Source organism: Pipistrellus hanaki, assembly GCF_964339955.1.
Source record: "Pipistrellus hanaki genome assembly, chromosome: 17".
Classification (NCBI taxonomy): Eukaryota; Metazoa; Chordata; class Mammalia; order Chiroptera; family Vespertilionidae; genus Pipistrellus; species Pipistrellus hanaki.
In genome coordinates, this window is record NC_140519.1 from 39,738,458 (window position 1) to 39,764,528 (window position 26,071).

At 42.6% G+C, this 26,071-nt stretch overlaps 1 protein-coding gene across 7 annotated transcripts in view; it reads right to left on the reverse strand.

Annotated features, from left to right (window-relative positions):
• NCALD (neurocalcin delta) overlaps nucleotides 1-26,071 on the reverse strand; it is a 266,396-nt gene that overhangs the window by 181,357 nt on the left and 58,968 nt on the right. For all 7 annotated transcript variants that reach the window (XM_084864608.1, XM_084864605.1, XM_084864604.1 and 4 more), the window contains exon 2: nucleotides 11,946-11,997. The gene's annotated coding sequence lies outside the window, so the exon portion shown is untranslated. The remainder of the gene's footprint in view (nucleotides 1-11,945; nucleotides 11,998-26,071) is intronic.

The following is a 26,071-nucleotide window of genomic DNA, read 5'->3' on the forward strand; positions in this document are numbered from 1 at the left end:
TGACACAGATAGCAATAGCTCTGAAGGATAGAGACTATCTTTACATCAGTGCTAATGCCTATTATCGTGGATTCTTAACTTAGGTTAAAGCAAGCTAGCATGACATTGCATCAATCACTACCTACCTGCTCTAATACCTTGCACCGGTCAATTCAATCATGACAAAACGGTCTTTGTATTCACTTAGAGTAATTAACTATCACAGATTATTGATTCTAGCTACTCAAAGAGATGACATTCTCTTCATAAAGCATGATTGACAGATTGTTTTTCTTTATCTTTGCTCAAAATTGCAATTCAACTCATTTACGCTACGAGAGTCAAAGATCCTTGAACTTTAAACCAACTGACCACAAGAATGAATAGTTTATGACCAATATTTGACCTTTCTACTTAACATTTTTATGATATAAAGAGATCGGCCAATATGGCGGAAGACCAAGCCAGGCTGGACATTTGTCTAAGCTAGGGAAACAGGAAACACAGTCAAAATTAATAACAGTGCAAACTAAGAGATGCAAATAAATAAATGCCATATTTTTAAAGAGCATGATGAAAGTAGCTTTGCCCAAGAATCCATTACAAATATGGAAAGGAAAGTGGGCTTAAATAGGACAAAAATATCACAGCAAAAATGAGCCAGATAAGCTTCCACAGCATCATATTTAAAGATTGGATGGAAAGTATTTCAGAAAGAGAGTCCATGAGGAAAAGGGAAATCAAATATGAATTTCCCCTCCAGGAGTCTTCCGGCCACTGCGGGTTTGTCACTTCCTAAGAAGCCCTGGCTAAAGAGAACGTCTTCAGGTGCCTTCACTGGAACTGCTGTAGCCAATCTACTGTCAACCCCATTTCTCTGAGCCGCCCTGCAAAATTTCTTACATGATCCTGAGGTCAGATTTGTTAAACTAGCGAGAGTGTGCAAGATTGTTTTGATGTTTTTCTTTTTATTTTCAACTGGGGAGTGTGGACTAGAGTGGATGTATTCCCAGAAATGAGCTTTTTTACCACCTGGTTATCGGGGTCTATTTTTATTAGGTAATTCATGCACAACTAATCAATGCACAACTGGAAATGATTGTTTAGTAATTACATTTCGCTCCAACAGAAACAAACCATTAAGAAAATCAGAGCATACATGTTACGATGACCATTTTTAACTCTGAAAATGCCAGTTGGGGCAACCAATAACAACAGCTAGTCTGGTCCCCCTCCCTCAGGGCCCCTGGAGGTCAAATTCAGGCTTTGCCTTTGTTGAAGGTCAACACCTTTCTTCGGACACAGTGAGGATAAGAAAACTCAAGATAACGGGGTCTTTATGCACTAAAACTTCAGAACAAGCTAGGGCAGTGGTGGGCAAACTCATTAGTCAACAGAGCGGCAAACCACAGCTCAATAGGGGAATGGTCAGCTTTTAAAAACAGTAAACCTGATCCTTTGAAAATGGAAGCGCTCATTAATTTAATGCAGTAGTTTGCATCTCCTCCAAGCTTAGTGCCACAGTCATTATTTGGGGAGCTTAAATGCAATGGACCATTTTGCTGGTTATTCACCATCAGCAACACACCCAACCATACTCCACCCTCTCCTGCCCCCATGTCATCTATACTCCAGCTTCCGGTTGGGTTTGACTAACAGGGGGCCCCAGCCAAAGATGGGGTGCTGTTTCCTCTACCGTTTCACTGCAGTGTCTGAAAACAGCTATGTCCCTTCACAGCGTAGGCTTCTGTCAAGTGGCCCTTCCTCCATGGTCACAGCCCTCACTGCACCCCACCACTTGCTACTCTTGTCCCTTTGGCCTGGGGACGGCAATGGCTCCCCTTTGCTGCTGGTCCTGGATACTGGACCATCCCTTGTTTGTTCCTGTGACCCTGCCCACTGGTGCAGCAATCGTGCCCTCATTAAATTCTCTTCCTTCAATCCCTCAGAGGTCGATACTGATTCGTGCCAAGATCCCAATACAACCACTTTGCAAAATAAATATAGAAGTGCTTGCTTCCTGGCTAAGGACAGTGAGCAAACACAAAAGACCAACATCTATAAAAAAAAAAAAAAAAAAAAAAAAAAAAAAAAAAAAAACCCATGCATGAACACAGCAAACCTCCACCAACCTTTCTGTTTTGGCAAACAACATATTTAATATAAAACTTAATATTAAAAAAATAGCAAAACATGGCTAATATTCCTTCTTCTAACACCTACTTCTTTTTTGTAAGGAGGGAGAAGAAAATCTCACTCATTTCTTCCTCAGCATCAAAACAAACAAACAAGCAAACAAATAAACAGAAACCAACCAGGCCAGTGTGGTTCTGTAGTGGAGTGTCAACCTATGAACCAGGAGGTCACAGTTTAATCCCCGGTCAGGACACGTGACTGGGTTGTGGGCTCAATTCCCAGTAGCGGGCGTGCAGGAGGCAGTCAATCAATGATTCCTTCTCATCATTGATATTTCTATCTCTTTCTCCCTCTCCCTTCCTCTCTGAAATCAGTAAGAATATATTAAAACAAAAATAACCGTTGGATAAAACCCAGAAAAGCCCAGTTCTAAAGACTAGTGATTCTTCATAAGTCACATGGATGCCTGAGAAAGATGAGCTTTTTTTTCCACTCTTATTCTTTTGCAAGTACAAAAAGAAAGGGAACATTTTCTAATTTTTCTTCTTTGGCACCCAGAATTTAATTCGTGATACTGCAGGAAAGAGAAAGATATCTGTCGTCTTTCAAAAACTAGACTCAAGTAACAAAACAAACAAAAAAGCACTGTTTTATCCAAATCATACAAGGTGGTACATGACACTCTTAAAACCCGGTATCACTCTAAGACTATCTCAGATGGTCCTTTTTGTTCTTCAAGCTGGATATCTAGCTATTTGGCTGGAGGCCACAGTTCTCTTTATATCATTAACCCACCAAACAATTTGTTGGATTTGCAACAAGTTGACTAATTGTACAGTTTCCAAGGCTACACGTAATGTTTTTATTGGGCTCCCCCTTTTTTCATTAAGCCATGGGCCCCTAATAACACAGTAGCTAAGACTTAATAAGCAGAGCACATGTTTTAACACAGGGGCAAATGGACGCATCAGGCTCTCTCTCCTGCGTTGTGCTTTAACAGGGTGCAGGTTATTCTCACTCTAATCCCTCCTTAATCCCCTCTCCAGACCCTCCCTCCATTCTTCTCTCCCTCCTCTGTGCCCAGAAACGGTTCATCGGTTCATCCGTTGCCAGCCCTCAGTTCCACCAATGGGAGGCGCCAGCAGGAACCTGGGGAAGAGGAGATGAAGACCAGAGCCTGCCCTCCTCCACATCCTCAGCACCTTGGGAATCCTGAAGTCCTGGCAGTGACTGGATCTCCAACTACACGTCCTGACTGCTGCCTCCCTGGATGACTGACTCCTGTTCTTCTCACCCTGTCCCAAACAGTGAAGGCTTTTCAGTGCTCAAAGTGCCAGGCTGCCTTAATATCCCTTACTTGTTCCTTTCACCCTGCCTCCACCCCTGTAAATAGCCCTTTTTCTAAATTCTCTCTGGCTCCTTTAGAGTGTGCCTTCTGTTTCCTGCTGGTCCCTGACTGACCAGGGCATGATGTACGATGACAAACACAAGGTACCACTCAGGCAAGGGGCGGTCCTCCAGCACATGCTGCTTAGCCCCCGGACAGGTGTGCCCAGGGTCTGTCCCTGCCTTTGGAAGAGCGATGGGGTAGAATCCTAGTGTCTGAGAACCACCTGGGGAGATTCAAGGCAAGACTCATTTAATTCGCGATACTGCAGGAAAGATAAAGGTCATAGGTCCAAGGAAACTAAGGGGTCATGATGACAAAATGTAAAGTGACGTCCTGGGTTGAACAGGAAAAGGATGTTAGTGTAACACTTGTGAAACTTGAATAGAGTCTGTAGCTTAATATTACGTACTGATATTAATTTATTAATTCTGACAAATATATTCTGGCTATATAAGAAATTAACACTAGGGGAAGCGAGGTGAAGGGAATATTGGATCTTTCTATAATATACCATCTTTGCAACTTTTCTGTTATTATAAAATTACTAGAGGCAAAAAAAATTGTTTTACTAAAGGCCCAGTGCACAAAATTTGTGCACAGGCAGGGTAGGGTCCCTAGTGACTGCCAGCTGCCGGCCAGGGCTTCCCTTCCCTTGGCAGCTGCCTGCCGCTGGCCAGGGCCTCCCTTCCTGTGGTTGGCTGGCCAGTCCCACCCCCTGGTCAAACCCCCAGTCGAACTCCCAGTTGAGGGGACAATTTGCATATTAGGCTTTATTATATAAGACTGCAAAATAAAATGTTTATTTTTTTAAAAAAGAGGCAGATTCCCAGACCCTGCATAACCCCCCTCTCCCCTCCGAATCAGAATTTCATCAGTGGATACTCAAGCAGGTGGTTTAAGAACTAAACCTTGAGAAGTCCCTAAAAGACTTGGAAATTATTGGTTCTGGTTGAGATAAGGGTGGAAATAATTATTCCCTGATGCTAAATTACAGCACAATTACTACACTTTAAAGAAAGGAGCTGATTGAAGCTTTGTCAAAGTTCACCTTCTATTCCAGTTAATTAGAATGATTCATCCCTTGATCAGACCAGTTGCTGCATTTAGCTTCTTGCATAAAAACCTTGAAGAGGTACAGGTAATTATAGAACCAAACAAAGAAGTGACAGTTCTTCCACTTCCTCCTCCCTCTGAAACCAAGGTTTCTGCAATGTGTGTCTTTCCCCTAACTTTGAGTTTCTGAGAGGGCGGGGCCGACCTGGCCCCTGGATAGTGATTTTCCTCAGCCATGGTGGGGTATTCTGTCTCTCTATGCTGAATTTAAGCTCCCAGAAAGCAGGAGCTCTATTTTTCATCTTGTCTGTATTTTTCAGCAGCTCAGTTCAGTGTTGTTTACCCTTTACTTTGATGGATGACAACTTGTGCTCTTCACTATGCCCATATCTTTGCCTATTTATTGTAAATACTAGAGGCCTGATGCACAAAATTCATGCAAGGAGAGGGAGTCCCTCAGCCCAGCCTGTACCCTCTCCAATCAGGGACCCCTTGGGGGATGTCTGACTGCCAGTTTAGGCCAGACCCATATAGGAGTTGGACATCCCTCTCAAAATCTATTCAATAGTACCGCTGGCTCCTAACCATTCACCTGCCTGCCTGCCTGATAGCCCCTAATTGCCTCTGCCTGCCTGACTGATTGCCCCTAACCCCTCTGCCTGCCTGCCTGATCACCCCTAACTGCCAGCCTGATCTCACTCCCAATGGCTCTCCTCTGCTGGCCTGATCACCCCTGCTGGCCTGATCACCCCTAACTGCCTCTGCCTCGGCCCCCACCACCATGGCTTTTCCAGAAGGAAGTTGGACATCTGGAAGATGGCCGGTCGACCAGGTCTAATTAGCATATTGCCCTTTAGTTAGTATAGTTATTCTTACATTCAACATTTTCTATGCCACTGGAATGTGAAAGAAGTGGGTAGGTAGATATGTTGGCACTAGTATTGCTCATTTATTAATAAAAATGTTAACTGAGCAGCTACTATGTATTCTAGGCACTGGGACTATATGAATAAATACCTTTGGAGAGCTTTAAGTTAAAGCAGGAGACATACAATTATACAGCTAATTACCCAACCACCTATAGATTCCCCCTTACCATCCTCACGCTGTCCATCGTGACAGAGCAAATCGACTGAGTCGGGAACAAGAAAAGTAGGCTTTAATTCCAGGCCCACCTCCTGGTAAGAACTTGTTTTAAAGGAGGCATAATCTTTCTGACCCTCAATCCCCTCGTTCAAAAAAATGGGCATTAAAAAAATTAAATAAAACTCATCTCTCTGCCTTAAGGCAGTTGTTACAAACATGGATGCAAAAATGCTTTGAATCTTGCAAAGTGTTATACAGGGTGGAGAAAAAGTAGGCTTACAGCTGTTTGGGAAATAATACAATATTTAATAAGTAATAATGCAAGAATAAACTCTGTGTTTCATATACTCACAACTGTAAACCTACTTTGCCACACCCTGTCCATATGTCAAGCAATAGACATGAATGCCTTCAATAGTCCCTGCCTACTAACTCTCAAGCTAAAAGTTAGTGGCTCGGTGGCCTTGCCAATAAGCAGAAATTTCAGAGACTAGGACTTCATAAAAAGCAATCCTTCCAAAGATCTAAGCTCTGCTGCTTTGGAGTTAGCAATTGATGCGAATTCGATTAACATCAAAGAACTGTTTGGGAGAAGTTGCATAGGAAGAAAGCAGGCCTGCCATTTTATTCAAGGTGGACCCATTTTCTCTTCCCTCTCCCGGAACACAAAAGAGCTCAGTGACTTCAACTCTTCTGTGAAACTCAAAGCAATTTCTTAGCTAGCACCATTCACGTTTCTATTTTATTGAAAAAGAAGCTTCCAGATCGAGATGAAAGGGGAGCTTCTGCGAGTCAGTGCCGCAGCATAGAAACCTGTGAGCAGCTTTCAGCAAATATCTTAAAAAGATAATGCCAGAGAGAAGTTTCGAAAATCACATTTGCTGTTTCAGATAAATGCAGTATCTATTCTCAGCTTCTAAAGTAGAAAATGTTCTATCAGAACAGCTTCCCATCTTCCTGTCTGGAGAAGTCGATGAGCTAAGGGCCCTCTTCGGATGCCATGGTAACCGCATGATTCTGGTCAGGTCTGTTGTGTCTGGGGCACAGCTTAAGGAAGATGTTACCTAAGAAACACGCGTTAGAGGCACTGCTGGTATGTTCAAACCGAACATACGACATATTCATGTCAGGTGCACGTACACCTACGAGCCTCTACCGTGTCCCAGCCCTGGGCCAGCGCGTGGGCAGCCAGGAGAATGTAAGACACCACTGCAAAGAACTCCCAGTGGTGTCCAGGCAGCAGCAAGCTAATTACACAATAAACAAGAATATACAGAAATTATATCGTAAAGTTTTAGTTTTCACTCCAAAATTAAAATGTTTAGTCTCTCGTTTTTGCTGTGACTTCAACGGTAGAAGCCTTTAGTGAAGTTTTTTTGTTTGTTTGTTTGTTTGTTTGAGCTCAATATAAACATGAGAGAAAGTTGGATGTTGAACAGAGGGAACAGTAGTTAAGATCAGAAAGAGTAAGTTGCTCAGGTGGGCCTTTAAATGCAATGAGCCTGAAAAATCATGAAGAGTGAAAAGAGAACTATTGGTCTGCAGTGTTTCCCAAACTTTTGACATATGTGTACCCCTTCTATAATTTTCGTAATGCTGAGTACCCCTCGTACTCATGAGAACGTAGAATTAGGCGCAGCTAAGCAAGGTGCAGTGTATATCCCCACCAAACTCTTCCCGTACCCCTGGGGATATGCGTACCACACTTTGGGAAACACTGGTCTATGGGAAGGAACAGTATTTTTGGCTTTACCGGTAACGCAAAACCACATCCAGAATGTGGGATTCTGAGGACTCCCCAAGCCATCTCCCCAGACTCTCTCTCTGAAATAATACTTTCCCTTCACCTGAAAAGTAAAGAACAGATGTCAAATGGTGGAGACTTCCTCTTCATCATAGTGTGTGTGTGTGTGTGTGTGTGTGTGTGTGTGTGTGTGTTCATAATACCGCTAGATCATATCATGAACCAATGAACGCCTCTATTATATCCATATACATGAGAAAAAGTTGATCATTGACTCCAAATGATCCTCACCCAGCACAGAGGTAAGCTGGCTTTCTTCAGGAAATGTTTAGGAAGCACGTGCTATGAAAGAGACACAAAGGAAACACTGTGCCTGGTCCTTTTTCACCTTTTCACTGAGAAGACAAGACAGACCCTCCAGGAAACGTCATTGTGTATCTCTTGCCTCTTACCCCCTCTCTGCTTCTTCGTCTTCGTGGAGATCTCCCATCTTTGGCCTTTACCTACCCACCATGTCCTGTAAGCATTTTCTCCATCTTCAAGATTCAAAAACAACACACACACACACACACAGAGAGAGAGAGAGAGAGAGAGAGAGAGAGAGAGAGAGAGAGAGAGAGAGAGAGAGAGAGAGAAAGAGGGAGACGCACGTTGGCCTCCCTTCCTTCTGAGACACTTATGGTCTCTCCATAAAGCCCATGAAATCTTTGTCCCCTTTTCTTTACAGCCCTAGATAATCCTGTATTCTGTGTTCTCTGCTCCAACACTGCACACACCTGGAGAAAAACCACAGAAGCACATAGATGGCTTTAAGAGACCTGAGGAAAAGACCACTGAAGAACGTTCATTTCCCAATTCCAATGTAAGTTCCTCTCAGGCAAGGACTTTGCTTTGTGAAGCCTGAGGAGACCCTAGCAGGCTCAATAAATCCTTTTAGCAATGAATTCAGACCCAAAACAAGAAATTAGAAAAAAGAAGGATCTAGACTCATTCCACAAATAAATTGATTTTGGAAACGTCCACAAAATGTTTATGTGCAAATGATCACAGCTGTTCTAAGCAAAGCATTCAACAAAGTAGCCTGAGAAAGAAATGCCCCTTAGAAATAGCTGGTAAAAGTGATTCTGTGGCCTCCAGAGCTGTAAAGCTCTTCAAAGTTATCTTACAGTTCAGAATATTTTATAACTTAAGATCGTTCTTTCTGTTAATTCAAGCAATGTGGTAAAGTCTCACTTACTATAGCACCCCTAAAGCATCCCCACATCGGAGCCAGCCTCAAGTCATAGCTGTATTTCTCCCAAGGGAAAATGCCAGGCTCTCTCCCTGTGGGACCAAAGGGATCCTGAAACACCTCGTTTCAGAGAGGAGAGAGCACCCTGTCAGGGCAATGCCCCTGTGCGGTGTGAACTTTCAGTGGGCATTGCTGCCTGAACCAGGGACCGGGGACGGAGGATGCCCTTCCTCACACCAGTGGCTCACCCATCTCAGCGCTGAGTGGGGCCACAGCTCAGGCTGCCATCCTCACACCAGCGGCCCAGGAACAAACCCAAATGCCGCCTGATTCTCCTACAAATGTAATAATGACTGACAAGAGGTTGATTGGACAGCACATGATGTCATTTCCTCTAATTAGGGAACAGTCGAGGAAAACCAAAATAGTCACAAAGCACAGTCAGCAAAGCAATCAGCAGCAACAATTAGCTGTCAGCTCACAGTCCAGAGCTGAGCCTGTGTCGGGGGCGGGGATGGTGGTCACCGGTTTCCAATCACTGTGACAGCAGGAGTCAAGGATGGCAACCTGAGCAGAGAAGCCAGAGCCAATGCCGCCAACCCCTCCGGTGAGGAGAGTTGCTGGGGGGGGGGGGGGGGGGGATGTGTGTGTGTGTGTGTGTGTGTGTGTGTGTGTGTGTGTGTGTGTGTAATAATTATTGGGAGGAGCATTAGTCTCTCCATCCCACCATTCCTTCCTGGCACATGAAACAAAACTGTTTATCTTCTTTAAACTATTGGAAAGTGACTTCTACCTGCCCCTACATCCCTTCACTCCTCCTCAAGGGAGTAACTTCATGAATTGTGTAGACTAGGTAAGGAAAAGTGCATGGAGGTGGGTCTGGGAACCCTCCCTTTTCTCTATTTCTGGCCTCAGAAGCATGTCTTTTTCTTTTCCATGAAAGAAGATTTCAGCAACAAGTATGACAGAAGGCCTGATTATATAGCCGATCCTGTCCATAATTTGAGCTCATTCTCTCATTCAGGGTCACTGGGAATGAAACTAATATTTAGCTCCCTGTCTGATGTCTGCATTTAGTGCTCCATCCTGATTTCTTTTGCAGCAGCAATAGGCTCAACTCAAAGATACATTTCCCAGTCTCCTTTGCAGCTCATAGTGACCATTAAAATGAAGGCAGAAGTCACTGGCAGCAGGCAACCAAGATAACTCTTTACCTGGACTGACTCAGGTGGGAGACCTGACCTTGTGCCCTTCTCCATCTACCTGCTCAGAAAGCCCCCCGTGGAACAAGATAGGTTAGAACAATTTAATGATATTGCCAGAACTCTGATTTTTATGTCTCTCACTAACAGAGGTGGTTGGGTGAGATTCAAAACACTTGGGCACAAGGCAAAAGGAAAGACAAAAAGAAAGCAGACTCCAGCCATCGAGCCTGGCACTTTCTTTATGATATCAAAGGAAAGGAAAAGGTATGAATTGGGATAAACCAGAAATTAACCTTTTTTGGGAGCTGAGAGAAAATGGAGAAAACTAGAATTTTCAAAGTTGGAAAGATTCAGAAGTGGAGAGTTTCCTGGCCAGAACCTTGACAGAGGAGTGGACACTCATTGGAACCCTTTGGGCCAGGTTTTGAAGCATCAAATAGAAGCTTCATTGAGGAGCCCGCTGCTTGAGCTGAAAACAAGGTGGAGAGGAGGCAGGCTTCACAGATCTAAAAAAATTCCTTTATAAGAAGCAACAGAAAAATTACTGCTATGAAAAAGAGTTGAGGTTTTTGAGTCCTAGGAATGCAAAGGCCAAGGAAGAATTTGAAAATAAGAAGCTTTAAATATGCACATCAATGATAATTGTTCAATTAAATTCAATACTTTAACTAAAAGTGCATTTAAATGCCTTAACTTTGTGCACTATATCCTAATTTATTCTTAAAGTATAGTCACCTTCACAATATTTTGACTTCGAAAAATTTTCATCTCATTATTAAAAGTATAGTTACAAAAAAAAAAGAAGAAACACTGCTTATGTAAAATATTACTTCTCAAAGATTCAAGTGCAAAGGAATCTCTACCAAGACCTCAAATTCAAAAATACGTATTATTTAAAAATATCTATAATTCATTGAGAAAGACATTTCAACAAGGCAACTCAATTTTTTTTTCAAAAGACTTGAATAAACACTTCATTTTTTTATGGCTTAAGGGGGCTTTTCATAAAAAAAGATCCCCAAATTGTCAATTAACATATGAAAAAGTACCCAACTTTATTAATCTACAGGAAGTACTAATTAAAACTATAATATGATACTACTGCACACCCACCACTTGAGCTTAAGTGAAAAATCAAGCAAACAAAACCAGAAAAATATCTTATATTGGAAAGGACATGAAAAATCAGAACCCTTATACATTCCTGGTTGGCATGTAAATTTTTAAGTGAATAAAGCCTTTTTGGAAAACTGTTGGAGAGTATTTGCTGAAGCTGAACATTTACCTATCCCATAACCCAAAAAAATTCCTCGCTACATGCATATCCAACAGAAATATGCGTGCACCACCAAGCTGACTCAAGAATAGATACAAAACCTAAACAAATCACAAATTAAGTCAGTTGCAATAAAATAAAAATCTTTCTTCAAAGAAAACACCAGGCTCAAACTGTTTTACTCTCATTAACTATACATTTAAGTAGCAAGTAATTCCAATATTTTGAAAACTGTTCCTGACAAAAATACCAAAAAGAAACATTTGTCCAACCTCAGGACTAAAACTTAGCAAACTAAGTCTAGCTAAGTTTAGAAAAGATAATGCATCATGATTTTATGTCAGCATTGCAAGGTAGCTTAACATTAGAAAATCAATTATGTAAATTACCATGAACAGATAAAGGATAAAAGCTATTTGATCACCTCAGTAGATTAGAAAGCATTCAATAAACTTAACATTAGGTGAGCTGACTTATTTTTACAAACAAGAAATAAAAGAGAAACATCTTAATCTTAGAGTAATATATTATTATTAAAGCACCTTCATCAAAGGACGTACCATAATTGATTTGATATAATTTGCCCACCAATGGATATTTAGATTCTCTCTGCTTTGTTTTGTTTGGCTATTATAATTTATGCTGTGATGAACATCTTTGTGCGTGTTGATCAAATTGCCTAACCTCTCTGTGTCTCAATTTCCTTGTGTATAAGATGAAAATAAAATAGTACATTCCCTCCTAGGGCTATTGCAAGGATTAAATAAAATGTTGGGTTAGGTCATAGCAAGTCTTGGGAGAAGAGCAATGTTTATAAATCTGAGGAAAACATTTTCTGTATTTACCTGGTAGCAGATTTCTCAAAGCACCTGAAGGCTTCAGTCAGAAGAAGTCACTCTGTCAAAAATAAAGAAAGTGATTGTCTTAGGTCATCAGAAACTAAGAATATAATATCATAGGCAGCAATCAGAGACGGGGACTATTAACTTGCTCCACGATTCCTTTGGATCATTTGATATCTTCTGCCCAACCCAGCTTCCATCCCTCTAATCAATTAAGAATGATTACTGCCATGCTGCCTCTGTGGCCCCTGAAATATAGCACAGTGGCCAGAGTGATAATGCTAAAGATGAGCATGACATGCCACACCTCCCCAAAAACCCCTTCCACAACTTCCCCTTACCCATGACTTTTAAGGCCCTTGATCACCTGATGCCCACCAACTCCTCCAGCCTTCAGCCTTGTCTCTCATCTCTGCACCATTGTCTGGATCTAGCAATACTGGACTTCCTTCAGCTCATCACCCCCTGCCACCTTCCAGCTTTCATACACACGGCTCCTCCTGCCAGGACTACCGTCCCCCCTCCCCCATTCACCTCCCTCGGACCAACTCCTACTTATCCTTCCACGTTCCTCTTAAATGCCACTCCCTCAGGGAGGCTGTCTGCTCCCTTGACCACCTTAAGCTCCCCTGTTTACACTTCCAAAGAAGCCGGCACTTCTGTCACATCATATGTCGATATATCTTGTCTTCCCCGTAAGCCCAGGGGGTCATGTCTGTTTTGTTCACAGCTATATCCTCATGCCTAGCCCAGCACTGGTCTCACAGTAGATGCCTAATAAATATTTATTGAGTAAAATAATTGGTAAACTCATTCTTCAGTCCTTAGCTGGCCAACTCATCTTTTAATTCATACTAATAATTTAATAGGCTTCCTACTTCACTACCAGATTTCATTGGTAGTCAGATTCACCTATTGTAAGAGAATATACCATTTTATATTACAATCAGAAAGGAAAAAAAAAATGGCTGCAAATTAAACTGTCCTACAACACTAAGATTAGAATTTTTATTTTATAGGTACTGAAGAGCTCTAGTAGAATTATTTAGATATGGATTTTAGTATATTCATTAAAGAGAAAAATATGCAATAAATTAAGGACTTCAGTTTAATTTGGGTTAGGTATCACATTCTGAACCCACTTTCCTAAATCAGTTTTGACACAAGGTCCAACAACTGTGTTTTTCCACACAATATTGTCCTCTATGCTACCAAGAACCTTAGTGATGCTACATTACTTAAAAGAGTGCTCAAGTATTATACTTTGATTTTCTTCTAAGCTTCTGATACCTTTCAACACGTCTTGATGTTGGCAAAAAAATCTAAGTGTCAGATCATCATCAAATGGATCTCTGACTAAAACCATAAGTGGTCTCAGTTGTCTTGCAACCAAGTTCCATGTTCAAATTCATACATGCATAGGCAATGCAACTACAGCACAACTGCACCTGAACAATTACAATAAAAAAATGCTTTGGGTTGTACCACACATTTGGTAGCAGAGTATTAAAATGTGAGAAATATGGAGTGCTCACCTCAGGAGAGGCATTATCTGTGGGGACTCTGGCAGCTGTCCCGTCAGCTACCTCCCTGGAGCCACAGGGCCCAGTCTCTCCTCACAGGACTCTGGTTCACTCAGCCCTCCCTTCACTGGAGCCAGGAAGTCAGCCACGGTGGGGAGCGCCACATGACCAAGAACTTGTGGGCAACCAGTGGCAGCTGAGGGTAGATTCTACTCCACAACCACAATGAAACCGAACCCTCACTCCTATAACCACAAGGCACTGAATGATGCACTAACTTGAATGGCCTTAGAAGTTGATCTTTACCTATTCGAGGTCTCATATGAGACTGCATCCCTGGCCCACACCTTCATGGCAGCCTCATAAGACTTTAAACTCAGCTAAGCCATGCCCAGAAACTGTGGGATAAAGATGTGTGTTGTTTAAGTGCTAACTTAGTGATAATATTGTTATGCAACAATAAATAATACAGGGAGTGAGAAAGCAGACAATTAGAATTGTAAGTGCTATGTCTAAAATAAGTCAGTGTACATGCCCTATGAAATTTCAAGGTACATGCCCTATGAAATCTCAGAGGATTTCACCTATGAGAAAAGTGCATGGGCTTTATGATATAAAGCCCATGCACTTTTCTCATTATGATTCTTTACTGTTTCTGTTCTCAGTTGTATTCCTAACAATTGCCCAGAGAAGTAACCCAGTTAAGACAGTACTAATATACTTCCCTTTACTTAGCAAAGCAGAACCTGTCTGTGTGCAACAGGCAGTTTCTTTAAAAGCATCATATGAAAGCCATCACAGCAACCAGTGTCCAAAAATGCCTCTTCAAGTGGCTTGTCACGGTGTTTATAAAGGAAAATATCCCAAATAACCTTTAGTGGTTTAGTTTACCATATAGTCACTGCCCTAAGGAAATGGTCATAGAACATTCTCTCTCTCTCTCTCTCTCTCTCTCTCTCTCTCTCTCTCTCTCTCTCTCTCACACACACACACACACACACACACACACACACACACACACACACTCATTCACTTACACCTGGTCAGAGGCATGACCAGAAATTCTGGCTCCTCACAGGTAGCAGTAGAGAGGTGAGCACACAGGAGCTGGGCTGGGAGATGGTGGGGGGTAATCAGCTCGCACTCCTGCAGCTAAACCCAGGCACCAGGTGCTTCCGCCCTGGAGGAAGGAGGCATTTCCTGACTTCCGCTGGCCCAGGCGTGCCCCCCTTAGCAGTGTCTTCCCAGAGGAGACGCCTAACGACTCTCCTGACCTCCTAAAAGACGTTTTGCTTCTTTTGGGTGGTTAAAAAATAGCACAAGCCCTGCCTTCTTCAATAATTTGTAGCTGTGTAGCAGTGCTGTTAACTACTGTTTCAGAGCTGGACAGCAGGTCTCGAGGACTGCCTTCATCCTGTAGAACTGAAACTTCACACCCCCTGAATAGCACCCCCTTTACTCCCTCCTCTAACCCTGGCGACCATTCTCTGCTTCTAGAGCCTGGCTACTTCAGACGCCTCATGTAAGTGGAATCAGGCAGGGCTGGCTTATTCACCTAGCCCTAGCCTAACAGCCACAGGGCTCATCCATGTGGTTGCATGTGACAGGGTTACCTTCACTTTAGGCCAAAAAATATTCCATGCTATGCACATACCACATAAAATACCATTCTTCTTTTAAATATATTTTACTGAGTTTTTTACAGAGGAAGGGAGGGAGATAGATAGATAGAAACATCTATGAGAGAGAAACATCAATCAGCTGCCTCCTGCACACCTCCTACTGGGGATGTGCCCGTAACCAAGGTACATGCCTTTGACTGGAATCGAACCTGGGACCCTTCAGTCCGCAGACAGATGCTCTATCCACTGAGCCAAACTGGTTAGGGCAAAATACCATTCAAATAAATGTGTTTTAGAAACATGCCATCAGATTAGACCGGCGTGGACTGTTGTGCCAGAGGTTTCCTCCTTCCCGGACAAGTGTTTGGGGCCACAGGGTCTCCTGTGGTGATTCAACTGTGGCTGGGAAAAGGGGGGAGGAGAGGGAAACGCCACTGGAAGAGCCAGTGGCCTCTCTGGGCCTCAGTTTCCTCATCTATAAAGTAGTCATATTGGATTAGATGATGTATCAGTTCAAGGTCTCTGTAGAAAAGAGATTAAGCACTCAAATGGGACCTTGTATAAGGAGATTATTATGAAGCATGGGCCAGCTTAAGGAAACCACCAAACGATGGTGAAGTGAGCACCTCCCATTGGCCAAATCCAAACAGAAGCCAGAGGACAGGTAAGCCAGTGGGTGTGGGCCATGGAGACCAGCCTCCCAGGACCCAGAACAGAACAGAGAAGCTGGGAGAACCGATCGAGAAGGACAGCAAACGCCCAGCACAGATCATTCCTGAGCGCCATCGAGCTCCAATATTCCATGACCATTTTGGTACAAAGTTGGGCTTGGCTACAGCAAGAAAAAAAAATCTGTTTACACCAAAGATTTGTAGAAAATCCACCAGGACACAGTTTCTCACCATTCCCCGAGCTTCGCTCAGACAGTGACATGTGCTTGCTGCTCTCAGGAACAGCTCAGACTGAGAATATCTCACTCAACAGCCCCTGGCTTTCTCTAACTGAGCTCTTATAAGTGGGGTGCAATTGGGTTTTGAGCCAGTAACTGATGTCTCTCCTCCTCGTCTTCTCCCCTGAGATCCTGTCCTTCTGGAATGAGGATCTGACTCACAGAAGAGGCGCAGCAGGCGCAGAGACAGGGCTTTTCAACCCAAGTGCTCAGAGCACAGACAAGGGGACAAGCCAGAGCCATGCTTCGTCACCCCTGCCACCCACACCAGACCCGAAAGGGGATTCGTGTTGGGGAGAGTGTGGAGAGCAGGCTGGGACCGTGTAGACCTGTGGTTGGTTCCTGAGCTGCTGCTGAGCACTCTATCTCCTTTTAAAGGAGACAGATTCTCTCCGAAAGGCTTTAGAAAGTGGAGGAAGACTCTCTGACTTCTGGCAAAGAACTAACTAGAAGGAGGAAGGAGGGTGAAGGGGAGGGAGCCCACCTTGGCCGAAGGGTCGGGGCGGCCCAACCTCTTAGCCTCTTCTCCTCTTGTTTCCCTCATCAGCAAAAATGCCAGGAGCTTGGATTAAGATAATTGTCCAGGCCCCTTCCCATTCTAAAAATGTATGACTTTTGCCCAGCTGGTGTGGCTCAGTGGTTGAACATCGACCCATGAACCAAGAGGTCACCAGTTCAGTTCCTGATCAGGACACATGCCTGGGGTTGTGGGCTCGATTCCTGGTAGGGGGCATGCAGGAGGCAGCCGATCAATGTTTCTCTCTTATCGATGCTTCTCTCTCTCTCTCTCTCTCTCTCTCTCTCTCTCTCTCTCTCTCTCTCTCTCTCTCTCCCTTCCTCATTCTCTAAAATCACTAAAAAAAATAAAATTTATATTTGTGACTTGTGGGCTATTCCCCGCACCCAGAGCACCCACCGTGTGAGGAATTCCAATGGCCCCTCCGTAACATGGCACAGTGCACTCCTGGCAGGACTGCTTTAGTCTGCTTCCGACTCAACTGTAGCTGGAAATATTACCACCAGAGGATCTGTAGAGGGCTAAGTCTGATCCAGACTCCGATCAAAGCAGAGTGCCAGGTGTTAGCTTGTATAATATATAAGGGCAAACAGAATGGAATAAAGGAGAACGCAAGTCTAGTTGTACTATTTAACTGTTTTTTGAAAACCCACCATCTAAACAAATCAGAAACAGAATTTTCAGAGCTGTGACCAAGTCACATGTCTCTCAAACACAAGAAAGAAGCCTGTCATGAGTAATTGAGAATGAAGCAACCTGCCAAGTACTTCTTTAGACGCAGTTTGAATGCTTCCAGCTCTCTCGATAAACACCACGTCACAGATCTCAAATATTCAGGGGGAATTTCGTTAACCAGTCAGTCACTTAGGTAACATGAGGTTAGATCTCCCTCAAGCACTTGGCCCTGATCAGGCGTAAACCTCTTCCCCAAACTGCCCCTCCTCTTGCTCACCCTTTCCACTCGGCACACAAGCCAGGAACCTGAACATCATTTAACCGTCCCCCTTCTCCCACCAATAACCAGATCCCCTGGGTACGACTGAAAAAGTAATAATAACAAAGAGAAACCACTGCGTAACTCAGAGCAGTGTGTCCTCAAAGCTCCTTCTCCTCCTCGGTGAGCCCCACATGGTAGCGCTCCTTGGGGGAGGGAGGGGGGGAAAAGGTTGCAGAGGGAGACACTCTGGCCTTTCTAAAGCTCCATGATCAACTCCTAAAGCACACACCTCCCCTCTCACTTCTCCTTTCCACCAGCCCCTTAGTCCACCTCCAGATTCTTCATGGCTGCATTATAAGCAGGGAGCAGACCCAGCAAAGATGGGACCTGCTTTAGAGGAGGGGGGAAGAGGAGGGAGCTGAGTGGATAAAGGCAAAACTCCTTGATAGGGAGAGGGGGAAGAATTTCAAACATAGCATTTTAATACTATGCAATGCGCACACAGACACACCTGTACATAGACACACACACACCCAACACATGCAGAGAGACTGTTCAAGGTTACAAGAGGTGAAAAAGACATACTGGATCAAATGGACTCTGGGTCACAAAACCTGTCTAAGGACATTTGAATGTGAACTGTGTATTAGATGATTTTGTGGAATTACTGTTCATTATTGCAATGATGATATTGTGTTTATGTAGAAGACTGTTGCTATTAGAATATTTAGGGATGCAGTGTTATGATGTCCTCAACTTACATTCAAGTGGTTTGGAAAAAGAATGTGAACGTTAATCCACAAATCTTACCAAAACACAAACTTAATCCCATGTGCACAGACAGGGTGGGGCAAACTTAGGTTTACAGTTGTTCAGATGAGAAATAATACAATAAACACTATTACAATAAACTGCTTCGCCCTGTAAACCTCCGTTTGCCCCACCCTGGATGTGGCGTGAACATGAGAGAGAAAGCACAAGTAACAAAGTGAAGGGACTTGTGTATTATTTTGACAACTTCTCTGTGGGTTAATTTTAACAGTAAAGAGGGATGGACAATAAATAATAAACAGAGTCTCATTCACGTGTGTACTAAATATTCCGCACAATGCCCTCGCATCTTCCTTTGAAGCTTTAATTCACTGCCCTGACCCGAGGGTGTGGAAACTATGCTCACAGCCCTCTGTCCTGGGAGGGTGTGTTTATTAAATCCCTCCTCAGGGAAAGTAATAGCTTCAGAAGAGCCCTCAGGAGGACTAACCCTGGGAGGAACCTGGAGAAATCTCTTTAGCATCCCCCATGGCCTCAGCCAGGGGTCGCTGCCCAGCACCAGGCATCTCCTCCCTGTGAACTTCTTTGCCCACCGTCATATGACACAGCCCTAGTCCAGTCACATATTCCAAGGGTGACCACTTAATCTATTGTTCACATTAAGATGCTTCAGAGTACAAAGGGGTGCTCATAGACAGTACATCAGTACTGCCCCAGGAACACCTGGCTATGTGGCCATCCTCATTATCCCCCATGAGTGGGTGTATTAGAAAAATACACAAATGATAGCCACGGTAATCATTAACCATATAACAAAACAATAACCGCAGACAATCATTAACCGTCAACAAATTGCTTGGGAGTTCAAAGGAGGGACAAAGTGATTCCTTCGCAAGAAATCAGAAATTCATGGAGGAGAGGGAATTTAGAATTGGTCTTAAAATAATAGCAGACTTGAGCCAAACCTGGTTTGGCTCAGTGGATAGAGCGTTGGCCTGCAGACTGAAGGGTCCCAGGTTCGATTCCGGTCAAGGGCATGTACCTTGGTTGCGGGCACATCCCCAGTAGGGGGTGTGCAGGAGGCAGCTGATTGATGTTTCTCTCTCATCGATGTTTCTAGCTCACTATCCCTCTCTCTTCCTCTCTGTAAAAAAAAAAAAAAGAAAATCAATAAATGTATTTTTAAAAAATAAAATAAAATAATAGCAGACTTGAGATGGTCACCATAAAATAGCAGGATTTCTGCAGGGAGAAGATATGGAAGGAAAGGTTGCTCCAAAGAGATGGAATTGTGACAGCAAAAGCCAAAGTAGGGAAGCATGGGCTATGCCAGGGAAATGGAAGCAATGCATCTGTTATAATGATCTGAAGGGGTGCCCATTAGGGGAAGACGAGGAGGAGAAGTTGGGCGGGTAAATTGGAACCACAGTGAACAGTGCATACTCAGTCCGCCAAGCAATAGAGTCCCTGAGGGTCGGGGAAGGACAGTAATGAGACTGCGGAGGGCTTTGAATCCAGGCTAAAGACAAGCCAGAGAATCAGACATAACTTTTATAGACACGGATGATAGAAACCAAAAGAAACTGTTACAGACGTTGATGTCACGAGCATCTCAAACCTATCTTTATCCTCTCTAGTGGGTGGTTCTGTTTTATGTGCTGGGTTCAGTATTACTTCTTCTGTCAATTTTTCATCATAACCATTTTTACAGGAGCCGTATTGCTAGAGAGTGACTGTCACAGAAACAGAAATGAGAGAATTAAATGTTCAGGATTATCCAAGCTCAAGAAGATAAAAACAGAAAACACAGCACTTGAGGTAAAGGAAAAGCAGGTTAGCAAGAGGGGAGGGATGGGATAAGGTTCCTCGGATGGGAAATTACTAGTACATTTGGAAGGCACAGCCCATGTTAATTCAAGTCCTCCTATCCCCCACAAAAAAAAAGCTTGAGGCAATGTCACATTTAATAAGATTAATTGTATTTTTCCCAAAAGTTAATTTCTAGACTTTTAATGGATTACATAGAGAATGCTAAAGGGGGGAAGGGGGCGGAATTTAAGAGAAAATATTTCAACTGTTTCCGGAAAAGGTGGGCAGGACACTGGCGAAGCAATCTCCTTTCCAGAGGAGAATGGCCCAACAGGAAACCCTGCTCTCTGGTCTCTAAACACAAAGCCAGGAATATCTGTAAACAGAGATCGCAAACTCCCTTTGTGTAGAGGGTGTGCCCTGCTCTGCAAAACATAATCTCTGGTCAGTTGAGGCCACAAACGAATGGGAGACAGGGCTGATCTAGAAGAGTCCTTCTTGGGTTTTCAGTCCATGGGTTCTCACATCGAGAAAGGACCTCCAGGAAAAATAAACAGAAGCCAGCTTTCAGAGGGTTCCGCTGGGCTCTGATCCTTCAAAGAAATCATTGCAATTAAATGGAATCATCAACTATGCTTGACTCCAGATGGTCATGCATGTATGTACACCTTTGGAGGATGAAAGGGAACTTTACTTACCAGGTTTCAAAATTCATTATTTTGAAACCTGGTAAGTAAAGGAGAGGAATCAAATATTTATCTTGTCTCTCCTTTATGAACCTTACTACTGGGTGGCCAAAAAGGAAATGAGGGGAAGTGATTTTTTATGAAAGTATTCCACCTAATAAATGAGAAAATTATAAACTAAAATAGTACCATTTTACCAACCCCAATAAATAAATGAACCTAAGCGCCGAGCACCAATTTTTAACATTTCCAATATATGCTTCTTGATGGGAGACACTCCTATTGTGTTGCCAAAGAAATTACATCTGAGTCTGATCGCATCTCTAAATCCAGCTACCACATTGTAGGAAATACAGAAGACATTACAGAAATACAGAGGAATACAGTAAAATGTATCATTTGTCTGCAATCATGAAAACCAATGAAGTTCTAATGTATGAGTGAACATCCCTCTTGTATTGGCCTGATAAAATCTCCTATTAATTTTGCCACCAGATACAGACTCACCCAGGCAAGTCTGGCTACACCTCCCAACAGCAGGAGCCAACAATGAGCCCCATGGGCCCGTTGGCTATCTGAGGGGGGTTGATGACATTGGTCCCCTTCCATCATGGAGGGGGAAATTTGTCCTCACTGGAATACATCCTGGATGTGGATTTGCCTTTTGCGAGCACCACCATCCACATACTTAGGCAATGACTTATGTTTCATTGTAGTAACCCTTACAACATTTCTTCTGACCAAGGCCATAATTTCTCAACAAAAGAAGTGTAGCAACTGTGTTATGACCATGAAATTCTCTGGTCTTGCCATATACTCCGTCATCCAGAAGCATCTGAAGTGACAGACTGGTGCGATCCCCTACTGAAGAGAGTCACCAACTGGCTGTAACGCCTTGAAAGCTCCTGGCACTATGGTACACGATGCAATATATGCTTTGAACCAACAATCCATGAGGGGGCTATTTCTTCCATAACTAGGCTACACGGGACTGGGAACCAGTGGTTAAATTTGGAGGGTCTGCTCTTATTATTATTATTATACCTAACAGCCTAATCACAAAAAAAATCTTAACTTCATGTCCCTGAGATTTGGGGTTCTGCTGGTTTAGAGTTATTAGTTCCCAAAAGAAAACATTTTCATTGGGTGCATAAAAATGGTTCCACTGGGCTAAAATTCAAGACTAATCTTTGGTCATTTTAGACCCCTTGTGCCATTGAACCAATGCCAGCAAAGAGAAGTTTTACTTTACATCCTAAAGTGGCAGGCCCCGATTATGAAGATGAAATCAGATCACTGCTGAACAATGGGGGCATGAAGGAAGATGTCTGTGATCCAGAGGTCTGCCCAAGGTTCCAATGACTTCATGAAGAAGTTGTAAAGGTAACCGAAGACTTTACCAGACCAATAAAGGAGGTGTGACTAAGAGCAGTCGCTTCAAGAATGAAGATTTGTGTCAGCCACAAGAAAGAATCCTTATAAACCAAGGGGCTAATTGAGGAAAAAGAAACACGGAAGCAGGTAAGGGACGAAGCAAACTTTAAAACTTCAGATAAAGATCTATATATGTAGGTACTATATCTATACTTATACCTATAGCTACAGCTAAATGGCTAGGGGGGGGGGGGGGGGGAGATTATGGCCTTGTGATCAGTTACCGAAATGAAGGCTAGCAACTTTGTGTTTTATCTTCCTTGTTTTTTATGCACATATTTGTACTAGTATATAGAAATTATTTTCTCCCTTTTTCTTTCCCCTATATTTCAAATGATAACTAATTTTACAATTTAGTTATTTGGGTTATAAAAGAATTAAGATTATGACTGACCTATAAAAGAAACATATCATCCAAATATGGATGCACTGACTGACTGAACTTTGTTGTCATTTTTTTTCTGTGACTATGAGTTTTGTGGGGTTTTTCTGCATAATCCCTTCACCCTTTTCACCCAGCACCCCACTCTCTCCCCTCAGACAGCTTGTTTTCTGTGTCTATGAGTCTGTTTCTATTTTGTTTGTTAGTTTATTTTTTGTTCATTAGATTCCACATATAAGTGAAATCATATAGCACTTGTCTTTCTCTGACTGGCTTATTTTACTTAGCACAATACTCTCTAGGTCCAATCATATTGTCTCAAAATATAAAATTTACTTCTTTTGTATGGCCAAGTAGTATTCCATTGTATAAATGTACCACAGCTTTTTTTATCCATTCATCTACTGATGGGCACTAGATGAATAATGAAAATAACCCTGCCATAGAGGAGTGCATATATTCTTTTGAAATAATGTTTTGGATTTCTTCAAATATATTCCCAGAAGTGGAATCGCTGGGTCATCATAAGGCAGTCCCATTTTTAATTTTTTTAGGTAACTCTCTGCTGCTTTCCACAGTGGCTGCACCAGTCTGCATTCCCACCAACAGTGCACTAGGCTTCCCTTCTCTCAACATCCTTGCCAGCACTTGTTGATTTACTGATGGTAGCCATTCTGACCGCTGTGAGGTGACATCTCATTGTGATTTTAATTTTCATTTCTCTGATGATTAGTGACTTTGAGCATCTTTTCATCTGTCTATCGACTGCTCCCCTTTGGCCTATTCAGGCCTTTTGACCATTTTTTAATTTGTTGGTGGTTGTTTTGTTTTGTTTTTGGTGTTGAGTTTTATAAGTTCTTTATACATTTTGGATGTTAACTCCTTAGACTGGAGCTTTGTATCTCCCTTACCAGGAAAACGATGAGAACGCCTTCCTTTGTGAAGGGGTTAGCTGCATTAGAATGCTTCCGTTGTTTTATCGGGTTTATTTGTGGGCAGAAAGCTGTGTATGGGTGCAGAAGAGACAAAGGGTGTTCCTCGCAGTGCCTGCTTTCGTTCACTTTGCATATTTACTCTATGCTGACAGCACAGCACATTTATCAGGCTAACTCGTCAGTTGGCTTCCTATTGGGTTCTCTCCAATGTGGCACTAATAAGAGAAAAGAAGAATGGAGAATCATCTTCATTCTTTAGGATTCTGGCAGTGCCTGTAGTAGCAGTGGCAGTGATGTCATGGCTGGCTGAGGTGGGTTGTGGGCTCATGCTCAGGCACCTTGGTTCTTTTATTTTATTTTTTTTAACTTTATGTAGTTCTTTATATATATATATATATATATATATATATATATATATATATATATATATATATTTTATTGATTTTTTACAGAGAGGAAGAGAGAGGGATAGAGAGTTAGAAACATTGATGAGAGAGAATCATTGATCAGCTGCCTCTTGCACACCCCCTACTGGGGATGTGCCCGCAACCCAGGTACATGCCCCTGACTGGAATCGAACCCGGGACCTTTCAGTCCATAGGCCGACACTCTATGCATTGAGCCAAACCGGTTTCGGCTGCACCTTGGTTCTAATAGCAGAAGTGGACTGTGAACCAACTCAAAGGGGGGACTGTTTTATACCAATGTGCCTGGCCTAGGGCAAAACTCATAGTACACATGGTTGTTTTGTTTTTGGTAAAAAAAAAAACAAAAATGCAAAACAACATTTACCATCTTAACCATTTATAAAGTATATAGTCCAATAGTGTTAGATTCACATTGTTGTGAAACAGATCTCCAGACCTTTTTCCCCTTGCAAATCCAGAATTCGATAACCACTAAATAACAATTCCTTTTTCTCTTCCTCCCAGGCCCTAGTAACTATCATCCAAATTTCTGTTTCTATGGATTTGACTACTTTAGATAAGTAAGCACATGATTTTTTAAAATTTACATAACTATGGAATCTGAAGAGTTGAAAAAAAAAAATCTTAGAAATAATTTAGCACAGGTCTTACCTGTGCCTGAGACCCACCTTTTAATTTTATGTTCAGTTTTTGATCACCTGATCTTTGCTGGAAGAATCATAATTACTACTTCAATAAGGTGAGCCAATGTGATTTGGTGGACACTTCTTATGAAGAAAAAAAAAGCAGTTCTTCCTCACCTTAATCTAAAATATTGAACTTCTACCCATTGATCTTGGTCTATTCTCAGAAGAGAACACATTCCCTTCATCTTCCAAAGTTTACATGTTTTGTGCCATGAGACAGCAAGATTTCTTGTGGAGAAGAAATATATTTTTCTATGCTTTTTGAAAAATATATTTTTTATTGGTTTCACAGAGGAAGGGAGAGGAAGAGACAACATCAATGACCAGAGAGAATCACTGATTGGCTGCCTCCTGCACACCCCCAATTTAGGATTGAGCCCACAACCTGGGCATGTGCCCTGACCAGGAATTAAACCCTGACCTAGTACATAGGTTGATGCTCAACCACAGAGCCATACCACTGGGTAGATCTACTTTTTTATATTCAATATTCAGCAACAGTATAGCAAGTAGCCAGAGGCCTCAACACCCAAGGGGAAGCCAGCAGAACCCAGGAACTTATTAAAATAGTGCACCAGCACTTGCTCTGAGACTGCTGCACATCTAGGCCTTTAAAAATAAATATTCCTCCACATGTTCACCAGATGACTGACAGTTTCTCATTAGGTAACTACTTAGCTCTTTAATAAGCCAAAAGATTCTCTCCCAGGTAGTCACAATATTTACAGCGATGCAAAGATTGTCACTAATGAAATTTCATTCACAAAAAGCTTATCAATTTGCAATGATTCCTGAAGATACGGAGGCAGGATATGGGCTTTTTCTTGCAGCATTTCTAGCAGTGTTTCTAGCAGCTTTCATGGCAACCCCTTCCCCAAATAATTGCATGGAGTTATTTATACTGTTGCTATAGAAACATAACCAAAAAAAATAATAAAGAGTTTGTTGGACACAGAGGCTATGACAAAACATCTGTGATGGAAGATCGGAGGCTAGAACAGCCATGCATGAGAACTCGACTATATGGGACTGCTGCCTCTGTAGTACATGATATGTGCCTTGGGCAACTGTCTTCTTCATCTTCTTCGTCATTATTAAATGCACTCAATGTATTTTTGGTTTTGCTTTTAATTATGTTTCTATTGATTATTTTTTAGAGAGAGGAAGGGAGAGGGGGAGAGAGGAGAAACATTGATGAGAGAGAGTACCATCAATGGGCTGCCACCTGCATGTCCCTGATCAGCAATCGAGCCCAAAACATAGGCAACTGCCCCAACCAGGAATTGAAATGGAAACTTCTCTGTACTCGGGGGAACGCTTAACTAACTGAGCCACACCGGCCAGGGCAATGTGTTTTTGATATAAAAGAAGCACTTCAGGCTAACACTTTTATTCAACAGCACCGCAGTCCCAGGGGCAACAGGGAAAGGACAAATGGAAGAAATTATGG